Consider the following 6,687-nt stretch of genomic DNA (forward strand, 5'->3'; position numbering starts at 1 on the left):
TGTGCACTCTGTCGACTCTGATCCCCCCCCCCCATCAGAGTGAAAAACATGTGTCAACAAAGTGCTCTCAGATATTATACCCTTCATTGTAGTGCTCATTTTGTTTCTACATAGAAGATATTAATATTTCTTTTTGTTTAGCTGCATATGAATTGTGTAGCAAGTGTATTGAAATAAGGAAACCGTGAGATAGCTTGCTCACTTTCAACTGAAGCCTCTCAATGTCATGTTGAGCATAGCACAATGCATACAAATAGTGTCACACTCCAATTCTAGTACTAAGCAATAATCTAATATTCACTGGTCAGAGTACGACAAAACTTAAATATAAAAATTTGAGAAGCAGCTCCTTATACCACTGGAATATTTAGTCACCACCATTCAGATAACAGCTAATTTAAAGCAGGAGTCAAGTTGTTAAGGTGCACTGGGTAGGGTTGTGGCCAAAGTGAATGCTTTACCTTGTGGACTTCGAACAGTGCTGGCCACTGGTGATTCTTTTCAATTCAGCACTGATCTGAAAAGACATAAAGAGCTCAAAGGATTTAACGATCAAATCATTAACATTAGGAGAAAGCCACACACACATTCAAGAAAGGAGATAAAACGCTGTAATTCACAAATAAAAACATTAAAGACAATCCGAATTGAATGTCTTACCTTGCAAACTTTGAACAGTGCAGGCCACTGTGCCAGAAGTCCTCAGAAATGGTGCATCTTGTACAACTTAATGAAAGAAAGAAAGAAAGAAAGAAAGAAAGAAAGAAAGAAAGAAAGAAAGAAAGAAAGAAAGAAAAGGAGAACATTTGTAACCTGTGCAGCATGAGTTCTGGAAATAAACTACTTTTTTTTAAAAAAAATCACTCTCTGCACCTTTAAAATCGCAGACTGTATCATGATCTGCTTCAATTGTCATGGTACATGTTGGTGAAATTCAGATTTCCAATATTGACTCCCTGCATCCAGCCTAAAACCATGTCTGTCCCACTACCACAACTTGATCATGAGCATGGGACAGTTTACTTTGTACTACTCACTTGGTTAACACCACACATGCTTGACACCATCCGAAAAAATGTGTTCATGTTGGTGTCATCAGACCAGAGGACATGGTTCCAGCAATCCATATCTGAAGTCTGTTTGTCTCTGATGAAACCATGATGAACACATTTGCTTCAGATTGTTTCAAGCATGTGTGATAGTAGCCAAGGGAGAAGTATAAAGAAAACAGTCCCATGTTTATGGTCAAAAATGGTGGTGGTACTGATTTGTTTTGGGATTCTATGAATGACATCAACATTGGGAAGCTGACTGCCACCAAAAGAAACATGCATATGAATGTACTGGTACCATGACTACTAAGACAGATCCTGATCCTCTCTATGGGGTTTTAACATGCAGGGGTGTAACTCAATAGTTAAAGGCTTTCTGCTCAGGAACCATCAAGTAGACAGGCGAAAAAGACAGAAACTTACATCAGCCAATTCAGCAACAGTTGCTTGGATTGCAGGGGAACTGTGGTGATTATTTTGAATTCAGCACTGATCTGAAAAGACATAAAGAGCCCAAAGGATTGAAAAATCATAAACATTAGGGAAAGCCACACACACACACACACACACACACACACACACACACACACACACACACACACACACACACACACACACACACACACACACACACACACACACACACCTTAAAGACAATCAGCATTGAATGTCTTACCTTACAGACTTCGAACAGTGCAGGCCACTGTGCCAGAAGTCCTTAAAGAAAGAAAGAAGGAATTGGTGAGGTTAAACATTTATAAACAGAACAGGATTTGTGAATGAGGAGCATGCATTCTGTAAAATAGGCTACTTGTAAACAATGCTCCACTTAAAAGAGGAAGATATAGGCTAAGTAAAACGAGATAACAAGGCAGTGCATGCTTTGCATTGCACCATAAGTGCAAGTAAAAAAAAGTGCTATGCACTTCAATAAATAGGATACTATTCCCACATGTTTCATCCAATTCCATGTGCAAAGTTTAAATTCAGATTATATGCACTCTATCTAGGTCGGTTGTTCTTTGACTTTGTGTGCAGGAAAGCTTACATTTGATTAATCTTCGGTTAAGACCACAAGTGCATGTGTGCATTAAACACCTGGGTTGGGTCAAAAAACAAAAAACTTTAAAAATAGAATACTTGGCTTAAAATGAACACACCGAAACGACGCCAGCCCTCTGTTCTCGTGAGCATGCAACGTGTTCGTTGAAGTTCTAGTTCGCTGTGCACCCCCACCACCCCTCCCCCATTAACGGATCAGACCCTCCCGCGCAAATATAGCTATTAACTGAAGATGACCAGCTAGATTGTTGTACAGTAGCAGTTTTTACTACATCATTGAATATCCTAAATGTACATATTTTCCATTCTTTTCGAAATTAACATGATGCATAGCCAACTGCATGTGTTTGCAGTGCACCTGTTACTAAGCAAAGAGCACTGCGTGGGTAAATGTAGTAGAGTCTAACTTCACCTTTGGCTCAGCTTCCACACACAAAAGACACAAGAGCAGTTCTACATCGCCCACAATAAATGAAAGTAATTCAGTTACTTACTCAATTTCGTGTAGATCTTCACACATGACAACACTATTCCAGCGAGATGAGACTGAAGAGTAGGACCGAGCTGAATGAGGGGAACGGCTCTCTGGCTTAGAAACTTTCCGGCTTCTTCTTGTCTTAGAAAGTGGTGCACTAGCGCCACCTCAGGACTGGAGGCCACCCCAGACACAACTTAATCATGTTCATTCAAAGCATTAGAAACATGCAAATTCAGCAGTCTCCAAGAACACATTATCCTTATTTGATGAAATCATGTTTACTCAAGGAATGTTAATGAATTGTTTTGCATCTATTTACTTTATATAGGTTAATTCAAAGACCCGCCATTCCCTCTTTTTTCAGTGCAGTTTGTACCTCAGGACCTTGTCTCGTGATCTGGTTTGATTGACATCACTACCCTTTCAAGGATTTAAAGTAGCTGGCTTGTAGATATTAAGGTTCATGTAGTAGATGACCTCCCAAAAGCACGGTGAAGCTGCAGGTTGCATATCCCTCATGGCAGCTCTTGGCATCTCACCACAAGTCTTGAAAAAGCAAAACAAAAGAAAAGTGTAAATGATTAGGCCAAGACATGGCTTTTCCATCTCAGTCATCATAAATATGGTTTAGGTAAATTATATTGTTCTGTATATCTCCTTTACACTTTGTATTTACTTGTGATGTGGGCTTGATTATGTCCTCTTTTGAAAGTCGCTTTGGTTATAAAGCGTCTGCCAAATGCAATGTAATGTAATGTAATGTAATAATGTAATACACACACACACACACACACACACACACACACACACACACACACACACACACACAGGTATATAAAATGTTATTTCTGACTTGACTGCACCGGAATGACTGTGCCTACCGGTGCCCAAAGAGGAAGACAAAAAGAAAGACAACAAGTTTGAGAGTTTGGCAAAATAATAGACAGAACATACAGTAAACTGTAGCAAAATTGTCTGAAGTGACACCACACAGTAGGCATTCCATACACATTCACAGAACCAAAGAACAATATCAGGCCTCATTGTGTGTGTGTGTGTGAGTGTGTGTGTGCATTAACGCCTGCTGTTGTGCATTGATATAAAAAAAACGTACTTCATACATGCTGATGATATCCAAGAGCTTCTTGAATAAGTAGTGTGGCCGCCGACCCAGCTGAGCAGCATTCTTCTCCTTTTACTTGTGTCCTACAGCCAAAAAATAAGCAGTTATTGTGATTTTATTGTTAAAGTAATAGGCCTACAATACAGTTGACATACACATTTATCCTGAACTGCGTTGTTGGGTCCTGACAAACCAGTGGTAGTGAGAACAATATAATTGGATGTTGAAACTAGTAGGGATTTTCCTTTAAAGGGACACTGTGCAGGAAATGGTCAAAAAAGGTACGGCAACTATGCTGCTCATTGAAACTGGGCTGCCTATTGCCAAATTTGATCTTTGCATGAAAGTTTACTAAGTAATAAACAAATATTTTCTAGCATGGTCCAAGTAGTCATTTTTGCAGCTAAAAATGGCTAATTTTGGAAATTCAAAATGGCGGACCATGGAGAAGATCCCCCTTTTCATGTATGAAAAGTGCAATTTTTCAATTCATAATGAATGCTTAGAATTTGATGGTGGTGGTAAGCATTAATGAAAAAGGTAACATAAGTGAATGGGCAGCATGAATTCTGGAAATAAACAACTAAAAATCTCACACAGTGTCCCTTTAAGGTTGTGTGTGTTTATCTGTTGTGTGGTGTAGAGTGGGGTGTCCATGCGCATGTTTTGTACGTGTGTGTGTGTGTGTGTGTGTGTGTGTGTGTGTGTGTATGAGCATATGTGTGGTGTGTGTGTGTGTGTGTGTGTGTGTGTGTGTGTGTGTGTGCACGCATGGGCTGTTATGCATGACATAAAAAGATCTTACTTCCTACATCCTGATGTTTGAGGACTCCTCGGATAAATAGTGTCACAGACCCAGCAGAGCAGAAGTAATCTTCTTTCATTTGTGTCCTACAGCAGAAAAAGAATGAATAACTATGAGTAATTGGGATTTTACTGTGAAATATATAGTACAACTGGTACCCATGTTTACAATTCTTGAATCATACACTCACATTTCAGTGCCGCGTTCTTCCCTCGATGCAGACACAGCTCCGTACACATTAAGCGGTTTTGGTGCCAGGTCATCACGTCCATCGAGGAACGGACTACCGGAATGACTGTGCCTGCCGGTGCCCAAAGAGGAAGACAAAAAGACAGACAACAAGTTTGAGAGTTTGGCAGACAGATAGACAGAACATACAGTAAACCGTAGCAAAATTGTCTGAAGTGACACCAGACAGTAGGCATTCCATACACATTCACAGCATCAAAGAACAATATCAGGCCAGCTCTCATTGTTAGTGTGTGTGTGTGCGCGTGTGCGAGCGCATTCACGCCTGCTGTTGTGCATGACATTAAAAACTTACTTCATACATGCCGATGATATCCAAGGGCTTCTTGAATAAGTTGTGTGGCCGACGCCGACCCAGCTGAGCAGCATTCTTCTCCTCTTACTTGTGCCCTACAGCTGAAAAATAAGCAGTTGTTGTGATTTTATTGTTCAAGCAGGGCTCCAGAGTGCGACCAATTTGGTCGCATATGCGCCCATTTTTTTCAATGGTGCGCCTAAAAAATATTTTTAGGCGCACCGGTGCGACCAGCCATCAGTAGAACAAAATCAATTACCAAACAACCGTTTTTAATGGACATAAAATTAATAGTCATTCTAGTGGGCCATCATCACACAATAAAACGTGGCGATGCGGTCATTCCTTCAACCAGAGAACAGGCTTCAACTCCGCTGAACTACCGGTAGCTTTCTCCCCCTTCCTCGTCAGCCCAACGTTTCAGAATGTTCGACTTCGCTCAACTAGGCTATCCGAGTTCACATGTGCCAGCGAGTTTTGTGTTCTCAACCAGGCGAGTTTTGCAACGGACGAGAGAGTTACAATCACGGTAAAAACAGCAACATGACTTGAGGATATTTTAAACACGAGAGAGTCACAATCACGGGTAAAAACTAAATGGCTTGAGCGGATATTAAACATTGCCACACAAAAACGCAGACGGGTGCGGATAATTGCCCGTTTCAGCCGCGTGCAGAAGAGCTGGCCAAACAACAGGTGACGCGCTAGTCTGTCGGGACTTCTGTGAGAGTTTTTGATAGCGACTAGAACTAGGGCAGGCTACATACTGCCTATCAGTCGGCAAGGCATCGTTCACATTGAGACAGCACGAGAGAGAGGGAGAGAGAAAGAGAGAGAGAGTGAGCGAGCGAGCGCACTAGTGCTGCCGTGTCTGTTCGTAGCGCTTGCTAAGATACCACAATCATTATGCAGAGGGAGAGCGCTCAAAAACGGGGAAATAGACAAAACCCAATTCACCTCAGATTCCACTGTAAACATAGGCTAGGCTATTTGTGTCTAATGATAAAAATCATTACATTTTTAGCAAGGTTTGTTAAAAAAAAATCTATCCATCCATCCATCCATCCATCCATCTATCTTCATATTGTAACTCTGTGCTTGTGCCGTGTGCGTAGCCTTATTGCCGAAAAGGCTAGTATGTTGGTCTTACTAGTCAAACACATACTGACTAAAAGGCTATTAATTTGGTCTTTTCTACCAGCCAAACTGCTTGTAGCCAAGATGTGTTAGTTAGGTAGCCTACTGTCATGTCTTTTATAAGGAGCATTTGGAAGACTACCCTATAGCACATGAAAGGCTCCAGGTCTTTTAAAATATAGCAACAACAAACAATAATAATAATTATTATTATTATTATTATTCTATTATTGTTGCTATTATTATTGCTATTGTTATCATTTTTAATTAATATTTTTTAAAGCTGAGGTGCGTGTGTGTATGGGTGGTGAAAACATTTGGGTGCACCTAAATTTTGTGCAGGTGCACCTAAAAAAAATGTTTAGGCGCACCAGTGCAACCAGTGCAAAAAGTTAGTCTGGAGCCCTGTCAAGTAATAAGCCTACAATACAGTTGATACACATTTATCCTGAACTCACTGACTTACATCTCTCAGACAATCCAAAT

At 40.6% G+C, this 6,687-nt stretch overlaps 2 long non-coding RNA genes across 2 annotated transcripts; both read right to left on the bottom strand.

The window, feature by feature from the left end:
• Positions 1-655: 655 nt before the first annotated feature.
• LOC134470062 (uncharacterized) lies at positions 656-2,932 on the bottom strand. The gene is made up of 4 exons (XR_010039139.1): positions 2,609-2,932; positions 1,729-1,769; positions 1,476-1,546; positions 656-726 (listed from the first exon to the last, which is right to left on the bottom strand). It is a non-coding gene; the product is annotated as an uncharacterized LOC134470062 (long non-coding RNA).
• A 66-nt stretch (positions 2,933-2,998) lies between these two features.
• Positions 2,999-5,143, bottom strand: LOC134470063 (uncharacterized). The gene is made up of 5 exons (XR_010039140.1): positions 5,065-5,143; positions 4,711-4,821; positions 4,521-4,606; positions 3,707-3,798; positions 2,999-3,138 (listed from the first exon to the last, which is right to left on the bottom strand). It is a non-coding gene; the product is annotated as an uncharacterized LOC134470063 (long non-coding RNA).
• Positions 5,144-6,687: the final 1,544 nt, after the last annotated feature.

The sequence above is a fragment of the Engraulis encrasicolus genome, chromosome 19 (assembly GCF_034702125.1).
Source record: "Engraulis encrasicolus isolate BLACKSEA-1 chromosome 19, IST_EnEncr_1.0, whole genome shotgun sequence".
Classification (NCBI taxonomy): domain Eukaryota; kingdom Metazoa; phylum Chordata; class Actinopteri; order Clupeiformes; family Engraulidae; genus Engraulis; species Engraulis encrasicolus.